Raw genomic sequence first — 15,997 nt, forward strand, 5'->3', positions numbered from 1 at the left:
TGGCCATGACACCACCATAGCTTTATGGAATTCATTCATAGCCTCTATGCCATACTAGTTCTGCTGTGACATCTTAACAAAACGCTTTCAGCATGCTTAAGCACGCTTAAGGCCTTTGAAGTCAACACAAGTAAGCAGGGCTATTTTTCTAGAAAAAGAGGTATTGGAACTCACCATTAACACCTATCCAAAAAGGGCCTGAACTGAGTTCCGGCAAGTTCCAGCTGGAAAAAATGCCCCGCACTTAAGCATGCTTAAATTTGTTTTTACAAATGAACAGCCACAGTCTAACTACTGCTCATGTAGGTTATGGAGCAACACAATACCTGTTTAGTATGGAAGCGACGCAAGAGCAAAATGCCCAATGGCATAACTCAAAGTCACAGAGAACATGAATTATTTTGTTTCTGCTATAAATGCGACAAAAACCTCTTTTTTAAAAACAAATCAGACAAAAGTTATAGCTCCATAAAGCCTGCTTGCATTTTCCGTCTCTCAGGAGCATTATACTAGAGAGGATAAATAGGTCTTGTCTGAATCTTGGTTGTTGGGTTTTTTTTTTTTGCCAAGTGCAACAATGGAAAGCTAGACAAAGAAATCTGAACACTGGAGATGTTTCCCACCCGCTACAAAATACTGTAAGGCTGCAATCCTACAGAGGAGGTTGCAGGGGGCACAGGACTTCATCTCTGAGGCTGGAGAGGGAGCAGCAACCCAGAAAAGGTAGTTCTGATGTCAGACATGCTGTAAGAATGCTCTTGCCTACTGATGTTGGATGCGGGTGGCACTGTGGTCTAAATCACAGAGCCTAGGGCTTACCAATCAGAAGGTCGGCAGTTTGAATCCCTGTGACAGGGTGAGCTCCTGTTGTTTGGTCCCTGCTCCTGCCCACCTAGCAGTTCAAAAGCATGTCAAAGTGCAAGTAGATAAATAGGTACCACTCCGGCGGGAAGGTAAACAGAGTTTCCGTGCGCTGCTCTGGTTTCACCAGAAGCGGCTTAGTCATGCTGGGCACATGACCTGTGGAAGCTGTACGCCGGCTCCCTTGGCCAGTAAAGTGAGATGAGCACCGCAACCCCAGAATTGTTTGTGAATGGACCTAATGGTCGGGGGTCCCTTTACCTTTACTGATGTTGGAGCTCCAGTGCTGGTAGAGCCAAAAGGGGTTGCGCCTCAAAGGCAGTTCAAGAGTGTGTTGTGACAATATCAGGGGAAGGCACTAGGTTCAATAGGTCATTGGAACATGGGCATCTGGATTTTATTGAGTCACTGGTCCATCTAGTTTAGTATGGACAACATGCCTGCGTACAGCTCCGCAGGGGGCATTCCCAGCCCTATCTGCAGATGAATGGAATTGAGCCTGGAAGCTTCTGCATGCAAAGCAGATAGCTTACCACTGAGTTATGGCCCTTCCTCAATCCAATGCCCTCCCAGCCCCCTAGATAATGCCACCAAACCTGGGGGAGATGTTTATGCCATCTCAGATGTAAATTAATCACTCCCTTTTATTGTTCTCTAGTGGGGCGGGGTTAAGGGCTGGTAAGAAATGGAAAAGCTCCTCTGTTCTCTCCTGGGCTTTCGCTCTGCACTCTTCTGGGCTTTGGATGCGACTTCAGATACCCCCCACCCGTTAGGAATGCAAAGCAAATCTTTCTTGTCTGGAGGAATGTCTGCAACCAAATGGCTGCACTCTGCATTTCCATTTGCAATTTTGGGGGACTCCTTTCCTCCACAGCCTTTCATGTGCCCCCCACAACACCTCTGAAGATCAAAAGACCCATGCGATGCAATGGAAGTGGACAACAATCAGAAATGCAATTTGGTTTAGACACTTAACCTTTGACACATTCAACCTCAAGGAATTAGTTGGGCCAGAATTCCCACATAAATAAACTTGCTAGGTCTGCATCTCCTGGACTGATGTACGGATTGGAACTTGGTTCTCCTGAGGATTTTGCATTACAACAACTTGCACAAGGTGCACTGAGGGGAAGGATGGGGGAGAAACTGGACTCGGCTCGTGATTTAATGTAAACCTACATAATTCACACACCCCAAAACAATATGCAAGCTGAAATACAGCTATCCTTCAAATCTGACTTTTTCAAATTTTTGAAATGTAGCAGAATGGGCTTCAAAACCAAAAATGGCAAAAGTGATATGAACCCGAATGAGACGGACACATCTGTCCCTAGTATTATTGTCCTGAAGATATTTCAGATTTGGAGCTCCAATATTGGCAGGCTCGCCAAAGGCCATCGAGCGAACTGATGGCTGAAATTAATTTTGAAGAGAGGACTTCAGACTAATAGCTTATTTTATTAACAAAGACATTGTGCCAGCTCTCCAATAAACAAGTCGCTTGGTTTGCTTAATCTTTTGCATACATCTGCCTGCCGTGCATATTTAACAGAGAGCCTATCTAAGGTTCCCTCGCTTGCCTTCCAATTTGTCCTCCTGTTATGGACTTGTGGCCAGAGATATCCGTATGCTGCATGGAGTATTTGTTTATATGCTTGAATAAATGCCTTATGTGAAACTAGCTTTCTCTGCATTTGCTTATATAGATGAGGAACACAGGAAAATGCCATTTATTTATCAAGTCGGACCATTGGTTCATCTCACTTAGTGCTGTCGACACAGACTGGCAGCTGCTCTCAAGAGTTTCAGTCAGGAAAGTCTTTTTTCAGGCCCACCTGGAAAAATGCCATAAATCGAACCCAGCACCTTTTGCAGGCAAAGCATGAGCTACTGCCCTTCCACATTGTGCCTGAGAAAACAGGATTGACGGACCTGATATTTATGCCTTCTAGAATATTTCATAGATTAATATTTCTGTCTTTTGCATACAACTGCTTGACTGAAGTGTCAATGCGTTGATGTCATTAAAACCTAAAGGACTAGTGTGAAAAACAAAACGGCATTCAGAAACCCAGAACCAATTATGCTGTAGAAGGAGTTGTTATGAAATGTGTCGCTAGAAACACATTTTTTAAAAGAGAGCGAGAGAAGTATGTTTGTGTCCCTGTAACACTTCATGGTCTGTTGCGCAGGCTCATAATTTCCGCGCAATTGCCCATCAAATTACAAGGAGCCGATATATTCCTGCTTAGTCTTGGGACTAGTGCTCTGTTCATTACAAAGCAAACACTGATATGATGAATGAATTTTAAGTTAACTGCTTTTTTTTGCAGCAAGAAAGTACTGCGAGATGTTTTGTTTAAGGGTCAGTCCAAAGAAAGACGAGTGAGGCTTTTGCCATCTGGGGCTTCTCATTCTGAGCTTGTCCTCAGGAGATCAGCTTGTTCTTGAGACATTTCATCCTCTGCAACTAGAGGGTTCCAGGCTTGACAGATTACAAAAAAAAAGGAAAAGAAAAGAAAAACCATGTAAAACAGGCAGAGCAATCCGAGAGGGGGGTTAGAGCGCAGTCAAGTGGTAGATCCATGGCCTTATCCCAGCTCCTGGTGGCTGACGCTGGCAGGAGGGAAGGTAATGGTTGCGATTCTGCCTTCGTTTTCACTACACTGTTGAAATAAGGATAGCGCAATCACAACTAAGAAGCGCAAATCACATATGTGACTGAAACCCTTCTTTGGAAATTAAACCAACCTCTAGACTTTAAACTTTACTTGCAGAACCTTATAGCTATAGATGAGTTAAAACATAATATCTATAAAGGTAAAGGGACCCTTGACCATTAGGTCCAGTAGTAGACGACTCTGGGGTTGTGGCGCTCATCTCGCTGTATTGGCCGAGGGAGCTGGCATACAGCTTCCGGGTCATGTGGCCAGCATGACCAAGCTGCTTCTGGCGAACCAGAGCAGTGCACGGAAACGCTGCTTACCTTCCCGCCGGAGTAGTACCTATTTATCTACTTGCACTTTGAAGTGCTTTCAAACTGCTAGGTTGGCAGGAGCTGGGACCGAGCAACGGGAGCTCACCCCGTTGCGGGGATTCGAACCGCCGACCTGATCGGCAAGTCCTAAGCTCTGTGGTTTAACCCACAGCACCACCCGAGTCCCATAATATCTATCGTCACATGCTTATCCAAGCATGGGCTCACAGTCTCTTCTTCCAACTTCCAAACAGCTGTATTTTCCTGTCTTTCCAGAGCTCAATCACTCAGCCTCCTGTGTCTCAGTTAGGCCATGCCTTGCAGCTCCTATGAGAGATTTCCACTTTTACCTTCTCCTGCAGCTTTTCTCTCTTTCCTTCAAGCAGAGAAGAAGCGCTCCAACACTCGATTCAACTTAGCAGTGCTCACAGCTATCGATGGCTACTGTCCATGATTTGGCTATGCTTCTGAATACCAGTTGCTGGAAACCACCAGCCCACATTGTTAGCCCTGCAGCATGTTAAATTCTTAGCGAGGGAGAAAAGCTAATGATAACTTTTCTTCCTGGCTTAGTAGCTGCTTGGGGAGAACGTTTTGTTGGAGCCATTGTGAGGCTAGAAAGGGTTTCAACCACCTCTCCCTGCATGCAGTGATCCTGATAAAAGTTACACAGACACCCGTCCCCAAGTGAAGCCGATTTTATTTTATTTATTTTTTAAAAAAACACAGTTGTGATTCCAAGTGACGCGTTTAGCATCACATGTAGTTTGGCTCCCGGTAGCACCTGTACAGAAGGCAGCGCTGGGAAGAGAGAGTCCCTTCCAGATGATGCTGCAGATGAAATTCTCTCTAGAGTTGACCTAGGTAACTACCTAAATTGCATTCAGGTGAAGTTAACTCTGAATCTATGCAGGCAAAAATGATAAACTGCTTGAAACAGACAGAAAATGGTTTAGGAGGCTCAGAGAATGGCATAACTCTTTGGCTTCTGGGTCTAGCTCATGTGTGTGTGTGTGTGTGTGTGTGTTCGTGTGTGTCCATCCTCTCTAAGCATCCACTTAGACACCGCTGTGTTCTGTAGGTAAACAACAGTATACTGTTCCACCTTTTACCAGTTAGCTGCTCAACATCAGTTTCACATTACCAAGTACAGTGGTACCTCAGGTTACAGACACTTCAGGTTACACACTCCGCTAACCCAGAAATATTACCTCGGGTTAAGTACTTTGCTTCAGGATGAGAACAGAAATCACGCGGCGGCAGCGGGAGGCCCCATTAGCTAAAGTGGTGCTTCAGGTTAAGTACAGACCTCCGGAACGAATTAAGTACTTAACCCAAGGCACCACTGTAATGTGTTGCGTATAAACAACTTTGTATGCCTCCAGTCAGCAGAGGGCAGTGCTGAGACGAACAGTCAGGGCAAAACACTCTCTGATTTCCTGCCAAACTGCCAAGCTCCACTCTTCCTTGCTCTCTCTCTTCCTCTCTCCTGCAGGAAGTGGCCTTGAGAAACTAGTTCTCACCATGTAGGCTTAGTATCTAGTCATATCTGTGAATATGAAGAAACTAAGTAAACCATGGGATATCTGCATGTTTTCTTTACTTTTTTTAAGCAACAGTAGTGTTGTGTGAATGAGACAGAACAGGTGGTTGGAGGGGTTGGGTAGATCCAACTCCCAAACTTTTGATTCTGCTATATAAACCACAAACCAATTCATTTCAGCAGCTGTTAATTTCACTTCTCAATAAAATATTTGATCGGCGAAGCTCCAAAGAGCCTCTGGGTTCTATTCCTAACGTGTGTTTTCTGAACCTCATGCTTGGCTTGCTCTCACAAGACACCATGCGTAAAGAATTGCTGCCTTTTGTGGACAGTAAAAACAGTTTGCATTTAAACGAGTGGCTAAAATTAAGACCTTTCAAGCTGCTCCAGCAGTTGTGAGTGTTGAGCAGCCAGTTGAGTCATCTAATATCAAATATTTCAGGCCAATTTTTCCATAAGATTGTGGACGGCGATAAATGGATCTTGTTACTTAGAACTACAGGGCTCACCCCACTTCCTTAAAAGTTACTTGAAGTTTCAGAACATAATTCTGCCACAGCAGACAGCAAGACAAATACCTTTGTTTTGGAGAGAAGATGAACTACAGCTGAAGAGAAACAATGCGTCATGCAACAAATACAGGCTCAAACGGATAATAATGCCTTCTTGCAACCCTATTGCTCGGTTAGTTTCAGATCCCCCACAGCAGGTGTTATCAACCAACACAGCACAGCAGCACATGCAAGACAATTTCAGCACCTACATCTGTCTCCATATCCTTCGTTTTCCCAATTATCCTCCCATGAACTTGAATCTCCCTGGGAACCAAGAGGAGATACAAACGTGAGAGGAAAAGTCCTTGTTTGGTTTGAAATGAGTCATTTTCTTAGGCTTCGTATCAGGAAAAAATCTGGATATAGAAGCCTAAATTGCCAAAAGTTAATAAATGGTCTTAGTTACGTGTTGCACTTAATTCAAACACATCCACACACAGTAAAAACTCTTCAGCTGATTGGTTTCTCCTTGGTTTTGCATTTTGAAAACTGATGACATTTACTTGTAACTCAGTTACCTTGAGCTCTCAAATTCCAGTGGCGCCCTGTACAATGCTGAAATTGGTGCTGTCTGCCTCTCATGCTCTGTTCTACAGCATTGTTGTGGTGCCCCCTGCAGCGTGGCGCCCAGTGCGACTGCACCGGTTGTGCTATGCTAGAACGGCCTCTGCCAAGGTTGCATATTTCTGTAAACAAAATCGTATTTGTGTTGTGTGGGATGTTTGGAAACATTCCAAAGAACCATTTCCTTTTCAAATTGCACAACAGATGCTATGATCAAGCATGGGGTCTGGGTGCCTTCATGTTGATGCTAAGCCTAAAAATGTTCAGCAAATACAAATACAAAAAGTAATGAGAGGATGAACCTCAAGGGAAGTATACAAAAGGTATTTCCAGATTACCTGTTTACAGAGAGCAGCCATTCTGATTTGTTTGCATCATAGCAGAATCATAGCACTGTAGAGTTGGAAGGGACCCTGAGGATCATCTAGTCCAACTCCCTGCAATGCAGGAATATGCAGCTGGTCCATACAGAGATTGAACCTGCAACCTTGAGTGTTATCAGCACCATGGTCTAATCAAATCAAGTGTTATCTCACACTTCCCAGTGCATTTCCCATCACTTTTCTTTCTACAATCCATCCGAACTTTTGAGGAAGCAGGTTTGCTATGCAAGACCCTCCAATCAACTGTATCCCGAATTTGCCCATAGATGAGTGAACCCCATCAGAAAATAGCAACAGCCTGGAAGCATTCTTAAATAAAAAGGTTCTGCTACTTTGGAGGTTGAACTTTGGGGTAATAATATTTGAGGGCTGGCTAGCTGATGAAAATTATTGAGGGGGCGATTGGGAGAGGGAAGGAGGAGGTTTAAAGTTCCTTTTCCATTAATTAATTAATTGTCTATTCTATGATTTCTCATGTCTCCCACTCAAAAGACATCCTCTCCCCTTCCAAAACTATACAGTTCTTGAGGATGAGATGCTATTTTTAAAAATCACTTCTTTGAATTGTAGACAGGAATATGGCTACTTTACAGAAGTAGGTACAAATACTTGAAATATAAGCTTTTCAAAGCATCAGGGAATGTGCATAGAGGAGAAGTTCAGGTGGCGAGAGTATTTCCTGAAAAAGACTTCAATGCAGATTTAGCGATCCATGTTGGAGCTGGAAGGTTGAGACAATGGTCTTTTCCAGATTGCTTTCCAGATGTTGAGGGCATCCTTCAGCCAAATTGCCAAGAACATTACTCTGGTCTTACAGAGGCAGGACATTATCCTGGCACTGACCTTCTATGAGCTGGCTTCCAATGAGGGGCTCTTGCATCTCAGCCTTACCTTCAGGGTAGGTAAATCCATCACTTGTGAGGTCTTCAGAGAAACTGTCCATGAACTGAACAAACTGTATCTTGCAGTTGTGATAAATGTGAGAGATGGATGGAAAGTCACCCAAGTCTTTCATGAGCTCATCTTCCAGCAGGTAGGTTGTCTTGGTTGGTGAATCCATCCCATAGATGCTTTTTAGTTCCCAAGGGGCACAGGCCAGAATACTACGATTATAAGTGTTTCTGCAGCATGGTCCACCAGTCAGTGGTGGACACCAAAAAGGAAGATTTGTGGACACTGGTATTTCTGGGAGAAACCATGACACAGCCATCTTCTGGATATCTTTTATTTAAGCTCTCCTTCTCTGGTCTGGCAGTGCTAGTCAATGTGTCCCCTTATCTTCACAGGTGAAGCATTTGCCATGCAACCCTGACTGATGGCTCTCTACAAGTCTCCAAGGTTCAACATCAACAGGAATTTCAGCTGTTATCATAGTAGAGTATAGTAGAGTCTACCTGTGGAGCAAGCCTTTGGGCACTTAAAAGCAAGGAAGGAATGCTAATATCTCCCTCTCTATTTCCAGTGGCTGGAATCATGTCAGGGAAGCACTTGGCTGATTTTGCTATTAGATGGAGTGACAGAGGGGTTCAAGCTCTGGGCTGGATTCCATGAAATCCTAAACCCCATCATTTAGAATAATCTAAGATGATATACCTGATGAAACAGGAAGCAGACAATGGTGTCTCTTTCCAGGACCTGGAAAGAGTTTTCACTATTATTTTATTTACTGTATATCTGGCAAAATAGTGCGCACATAACTCTCTCTCTCTCTCTCTCTCTCTCTCTCTCTCTCTCTCTCTCTGGTAAGCACTGATGTTTTCAAACTGCTGTCTAAAATATGTTGTAAATCCTTCATCTCCATCTGGCAACTAGGTTAAAAATAAACTCCCCCAAGTATTCAAATATTGGAGTCAATGAAAACGACACACAAACACACACATTCTGTCCAGACACAGGGAACAATGACTGCCACGCACCGTAATATAGGGGTGGGTGGGAACTTGCGTTCTGATGGATTTTGCTGGATTACAACTCCCATCTTCCCTGACCATTGGCCGTGCTCACTTGGACTCAATGGCCCTTGTGGTCTCTTCCAACTCTATGATTCTATGATATGGTAGTCAGCTGGAGCACAACATTGGAGGGCCACAGGTTCCCCATTTCTGGAAAAGTAGATTACAGACTGAGAAGGTACTACCATTACATTCTGAACGGCAAACTAGGCAACACATTTAACTCAGTGGAAATGGGAATGTTTGCAAAGGGAGCAGTGAGTGTCTCTTGTTCTCATTCTCAAGAAGCCCTCAGTCTCCCAGAGCCCAGCAGAGACCGGCTTGGGCATCATCAGCACAGCCCTCATACAGTTTCCTTTGTATCCCAGTCCAGAAGTTTGTGCCTTTGGTTTCTTGTGCTTGCCTTCTGTCAACCCCTGCTTGACCATTTCAGGGAAATCACAGTTCTGCCCCACCCCAAATAGTTAAAGTAATTCCAGTTTTTTTGGTTGGTTTTAATTCCTTTTTTGCGTAGGGTTGTGCGTGCAGGCTTCCTGAGCAAAATAGTTCCATTTAATTTGTCAATTGTACGCTCTGCATGGAGAATCTGATGCAAGATTGCATCGAGGCCACAGTGACACTGCAGAAATCCATTTAGCTGCTGCAAGGTCTTCCAGCACATACACCCTCTGGCGCTGGGGAAAATAGGTGCTGGGCCTTGATTGGCTAAAGGAGAAATCTGTCCTCCTGGATACAGGTCTTCCTGTAGAAAAACTGGTCTTTGGCCTGGGTCTAATGACTCCCATTTGGATGAAGGATTGTGTTGTAATCACATGTGCCTATATGCACCTTGTGGTGAGGTCCATGAATCCAATGGCTCATGTGAAGGTGAGGCAAGTTGACTTTGTTGTTTTTGGTCTGTACCTGAATTCCAAATGGCAATTCCAAGGCAAAGGGTTTTGTTTGGTTTGTAATCTCTAAATCAGGGGTCGGCAAACTAAGGTCTGCAGGCTGGATCAGGCCCAATTGCCTTCAGGATCCGGCCCACAGACTGTCTGTGGATTGGCGTGGGGATTCTGTTCATTCGGGCTGCGCCATTTTTTCCCGGCGCCATTCCATCCCCCTCCCTCACACACACAGCGGTGGCGCCTCCTCCTGGCTTCTCCCTGCCCTGCCTAGAGGAGGAAGAGGGCTGGGCTGAGCTGACTGAGCACCATTTTAAGCAGCCCCTCTCCGGAGCCAGCCCTTTCACATCGCTCATCTTCCCCCCGCCACCGCTGCCCTGGTGCTCCTGTGGGCCAGAGAGCGGAGCGGATGAGCTCACTCTGCCTGCCCACGAGAAGCAGCAGCAGCAGTGGTGGTGGTGGCGGCAGCCCCTGGGAAGGTGTAGTGGAAATGCGGGAGACAATTGTACTTCGAGGAGTTAGGTGGCATGTCCCTTTCCCTTTAACATCCCCAGTTTGAGGTCTGATGGATTCTTGTGTTTCACACACCTGTTGGGAGTTTATTGGGTTCTTCTGTGTTGCAAGTAGTGGGAGACTCTCAGCCGCTCTGCATTAATCATGAGTAATGCCAGGTGCACTTGATTACATCAAGGCAGGCTATAAAAGCCATAGGTGGGAGGGTCCCAGTGAGCTTTTACCCAGATCAAAGGACCTGATGCTGGGAGACTGATGGTCAGGATCTTTCTCCTGCTGCTCTACCCGGGGCTCCGGGCAGCTGAAGGGGAGATTGGGTAGCCCCTGTTGGGTATGTTTTATGTTCTGCTTTGTATGCCTGCTGTTTATTTGTTAACAAAACTGTTTTGGTTCCCCTTCCACCTCCTCTTTCCTTTTGCCCTGATCTCCTTGGAAAGAACTGCTGTATTTGGCAGCACAGAAGGTAAGCGCAGCAGCTGGGGCTGCGGAGGAGGACTACTTGCCCCCCCTCACCTCTTCCAGCCCCCCCCCCCAGTGCTGCTTCTCTGGCCTGCCACAAGGTCTGAGGGACAGTGAAGCAGCCTGCGGCTAAAAAAATTTGCCAACCCTTGCTCTAAATAAAGTATTTGCAATTGTTCCTTGAATCCGGCTCTGAATCTAGTAACCGGGCACTTGGTTATTGGTACTGAGTAACTTGTGGACTCAAAGGTCAAGGAGTGAACCTTTCATAACTTCCAACATTTTCGTACCCAAAATTGGGATTTCAGGAGGGCTATGCCTATGCGGGACATGGGGTGAGCTTCCATGGCTCGGTCCCAGCTCCTGCCAACCTAGCAGTTCGAAAGTATGTCAAAGTGCAAGTAGATAAAGAGGTACCGCTCCGGTGGGAAGGTAAACGGCGTTTCCGTGCGCTGCTCTGGTTCGCCAGAAGCGGCTTAGTCATGCTGGCCACATGACCTGGAAGCTGTACGCCTGCTCCCTCGGCCAATAAAGCGAGATGAGCGCCGCAACCCCAGAGTCGGTCACGACTGGACCCTAATGGTCAGGGGTCCCTTTACCTTTATGCCTTCTGGTGCTGGTCAGCAGGGTGTGCCAGAACACTAGCGCGACCCTGCTGACTCGCACCAGAGTGAGTGCCTTTTGGTCCGGTGCTCTGGTGCAAGGACTCACCCCAGATCACCAGACCAAAAAACAGGACATTCTGGGATCCAAACAGAAGCTGGGATTGGCTTTTGTGGTCCAGGATGTCCCTCTCTAAACGGGACACTTGTAGGGTAAGGCCTTTGGCTCATGGCAAATCCCAAGGATGTCCAGAAACAAATCTGAGTGTCTCAGATTCAGATTTGGGGGACTTTTAACGGGAAGGGGGGGTGGCAGAACTCCCTGGCAGCATGGTTTCCCTTGGGCATCATGTGGCCCTCCCTTTTGGTAGGGATGCAGCATTGGGGAAATGGCCCTGGGCTGAGCAGGGGGGCACCTCCTTGCTTACAGCCTGGGAGAGGTGAAATTGAATTAAGGGAAATCGTGCTACCATCTGCTTCCTTACATTCTTTGGCAATGTGGGATCATAGACTGGGCTCCATCAACCAGAGGTGGGAGTAGGGGGTAAACCCCACTTCTTTACAGTACAGTGGTACCTCGGGTTACAGACGCTTCAGGTTAGACTCCGCTAACCCAGAAATAGCACCTCAGGTTAAGAACTTTGCTTCAGGATGAGAACAGAAATCACGCGGCGGTGGCAGCGGGAGGCCCCATTAGCTAAAGTGGTACCTCAGGTTAAGAACAGTTTCAGGTTAAGAACAGACCTCCAGAATGAATTAAGTTCTTAACCCGAGAGCCAGTGTGGTGTAGTGGTTAAGAGCGGTGGACTTGTAATCTGGTGAACTGGGTTCATGTCTCCGCTCCTCCATATGCAGCTGCTGGGTGACCTTGGGCTAGTCACACTTCTCCGAAGTCTCTCAGCCCCACTCACCTCACAGAGTGTTTGTTGTGGGGGAGGAAGGGAAAGGAGATTGTTAGCCGCTTTGAGACTCTTTAGGGTAGTGATAAAGCGGGATAGCAAATCCAAACTCTTCTTCTTCTACCACTTTATATTTTACACATCAGGAGCCTGCTTTGCCATTGTGTTCCCTTTGGAGACTATGCTGCCAAAGCAGCACCCAGCAGGACTGACCGCTGCCCAGGGGCACTGGGTGATTGACAAGTGGGCATGGTTTGTATGAAATGGGTTTTGTGGGCGAAACTGGATCCCCTCGTGGGCCAGGACTGGCCTTTGAGCCAGAGGTTTTCCCACCCAAGGATGCTTGGTTTTGGCAAATTACTGAAAGAGCCATTGTTGTGCAGTGCATATGTTCATTGTTGTGCAGTGCATATGTTCATCTTCCTTTATTGCCTCTGATTAAACAAGTTTTGCAGGTTTTTGATGCACTTCAAAAACCTTAAAACCCCTTTGATGGCCAGAGATCACAGCAGAACAAAAATAATCTGGGTATTGCAGGCAACAACGGCTCAAGTGATCCACAGAGCTCTCATTCCTACTATTTATACAGCGCATTTCAAAGTGATCTAAGTGTTTCGTATATTTTATCTGAGTAAACTTTACAATAGACCCTGTGAGGGAGGCTGGGGTTGTTGCCCTCATGTTGCAGAGAGGGACTGAGGCTGAGGGAATAGTGACTTGTGCATGGCAGCCTGGTGAATTTGTGGCGTTTGAGGTGAGATCTGAATTGAGGATTTCCTGTCTGTTTCACACTGTTAGCTGCTCTGCTGCACTAGCTCTTAATGAAGATAAATGGGCAAATCTTAATAGAGAGCATGTCTGGACTCTTTTTGGAATGTGCTTTTCTTGTCATTCTTCACGCACCGAAATACCTCGTTAGTAAGGATCTCATTATGTGTTTTTTTCCTTTTTCCTTTTTTCCTCTCGTTTGGTGTCATTAGGTTAGGGCACAGTTAGAAAATATTTATGGAATTTACGAGCACCCCTTCAGTGAGCATGCTGTGCTAATGTGGCGTGGAAGCACTAGGCAAATAATAACTGTACTGAACAATGTTACTAATAGCACTTGGATAAAACAGCTGTCGATACCTGCATGACTGGTTAACTTTCTGAAGATTATATTAGAGTGGCGATGAGACCGCACCAAAAGATATGAGATGTCACTGCCCCCTAGTGGCCGTGGCTCTAAGTGTCTTTTCTTTAAAGGTCTATAAATGGTCATTGCACCAAGGGCACAAAGGAAAAAGACAGATGTTCACGCAATTAGCCCCTGGATTCAGAAAATGGTGACAAGTAATTATATAGGAAGCTGAGCATGCTGGGAAACTGAAAGGAAGTGTTCAAAGCAGTACTGAGTGAAAAATAAATCCACAAGGGCAATTCTGCTGTGTTAGATTGTTGCAAATTCCATCAGATGGCAGGCAACCATTTTATTTAAAACATTTACCGTATTTTTCCGTGTATAACATGCCCCCATGTATAAGACACCCCCTATTTTTGGGAACTCAAAATTACGAAAATGGGGGGAGATGGCCCCCATGTATAAGACTAACCCCCCTTTTTAACATTATTTTTTAGTTAAAAAAAACCTAGCCTTATACACAGAAAAGTACAGTATATAATAATTAAATAATAATAATGTACCCCACCCATCTGACTGGATTGTTCCAGCAACTTGGGACAGCTTCCAACATATACAGAAACACAACAACAACAACACAACAAAACATCACACATTAAAAGCGTCTCAATCCAGAGCTGCCTTCAGATGTCCGTGGAAGGTCGTATAATTATTTACCTCAATGACATCTGGCAGGAGCGTGTTCCACAGGGCGGATGCCACTGGCTGGTTCTCTGTTAACCTCACTTGTTGCAATAAGAGAACTGCCAGAAGGCCCTCAGAGCTGGACCTCAGTGTCCGGGCTGAATGATGGGGGTGCAGATGCTCCCATACGACAGTCCAGCTGAAGCAAGCAACCGAAAAGGTTAAGTCAAATAAAAGCAGCAGATAAAAGAGGGAGAAAAATGCAGCACTCTGTTAAAGGATCTGGAGAATTTAGAAGGTGCATAAGGGCACACCGGTATTGATGCTTCACAAGCCTGTCTGGGAAGACCTTTCTGCAGTCGTGGCAACACCACTGCAAAGGTCTGCTCCCCGGTTACCAGCTTCTTAACCTGTGACACCAGATCCCCCAAAGGAGTGGCTCTAAAATAGCTTTCAAAGGCTGAGCAGGTTCTGAAGGAGTATGACAATCCTTCATGTGTCTACAGCACCTTCCTCCAAGAGCTTCAGATCACAAACTCACACACTTCATCCTTACATCCAATGGGCACTGGTCCGTTAAAGTAAACAGGTCACTGCCCCGCCAAACTCAATCTTGATTCCTCCCAAGTTCACGTACCTTCTTGCTTTACAGCTAGTCCAGAGGGTGCCCCTGGCTGTTTCCTCCTGAGTCTCAGTTTTGCCCTTGTAGAACTCAGCAGGGAGGAGGATGGGGACAAAAGTAGGCTCAGCCAGCTCCACCTGCCATTGTCTCTGACTTCACCTGCTGTCAGCCTCCCTGCCCTCTTATGAACCAGTCCCAGCATCCACCGCTGCTCACAGCAACCATGTCAGATATGTTAGACAGAGCAGCGACTGCCCCAAGGACAGCTGGATGCTTCATGGCTAAGTATGAATTTGAGCTTGCATCTCTCTGTTTCGGGTCTTAGGTGGGCAGAGCTCAGCAGCAGAAGGCATACTTTGAAAGCAGAAGGTCCCTGGTTTGGTCCTCCAGTAAATTGCACCAGGTAGCAGGCGATATGAAGCTCCCTGTCTGAGACTCTGGAGAGCTGCTGTTAGTCCGAGTAGACATTGCTGGGCAAGATGGATCAAAGATCTGACTTGGCAGATGCTAGTTTCATAACTTCATCAAAAATGCTGCAAGCATCACTTCCCTCACTAGAAAATTGCGGAAGCTACACAGAAAATGCAAGTGGAAAAAAATGTTAATGTCTGAGCATGCATAATGTGAGATTGTTGCAGATGCTGTAGATTTCAATTGTGATCTAAGCATCTCCTATGAAAGAGCCTAGAGACTTCTAACTATGAATAATTTGGCAGGAATATGCACTGATATATATAACAACCGAAGCTACCAGTTCACAGTTAATTGCTTGCTACTTGTACATAATGTCAAAGTAATATAAAATGTAAGAGACACCAAGATGTTTACATGAATTTCTTATGCTTTTTCACTTTCTTAGATAATCTGACGTGCTATTCTAAAAGCTGAAATGTCAAACATGGTTTTTCCTGGGTGATAACAATAGACATGCAAATATCTTCGACAAGTTCCGTAAGAAGGCAACCTACTCAGACTTCCTGCAGAGATGCTGGCAAGGAATAAGAAATCCTTGAAGTGCAAAGTGTAATGATGTTATTGTCACTGTGACCTAAAAGGAACAGTTGATGTTAAATATTCACATTAATTTTTGTACATTAGCTAGGTCTTGTCAAAAACAATTCACATTGTTGAATGATACTAAAGCCATTTGACCAAATCGATCTCGGTATACTTTCTGGAATATGCAAACTTAAGCAAAAGTCATACTGGGGCATCAGTTTTCTTACTGTTATACATGGCAGGGCAAGTTGTAGAGGCAGAGAGCTCCTTTTCAATGTGCCTGCCTGCCAGTAATATATCCTTCCAGAATACTCCATTTCTTTCCTCTCTCCAATATTTGTTTTTGTTTTTAACCCTGACACTCAACGTTCTTTGGTCACT

General features: G+C 45.4%; 1 long non-coding RNA gene across 1 annotated transcript; it reads left to right on the forward strand.

The window, feature by feature from the left end:
- The first annotated feature begins 10,390 nt into the window (after window positions 1-10,390).
- LOC310676574 lies at window positions 10,391-15,773 on the forward strand. Its single transcript, XR_014510626.1, has 2 exons — window positions 10,391-10,562; window positions 15,477-15,773. It is a non-coding gene; the product is annotated as an uncharacterized lncRNA (long non-coding RNA).
- Window positions 15,774-15,997: the final 224 nt, after the last annotated feature.

This window comes from Podarcis tiliguerta (assembly GCF_965153285.1).
Source record: "Podarcis tiliguerta genome assembly, chromosome: 4".
NCBI classification, from domain to species: Eukaryota; Metazoa; Chordata; class Lepidosauria; order Squamata; family Lacertidae; genus Podarcis; species Podarcis tiliguerta.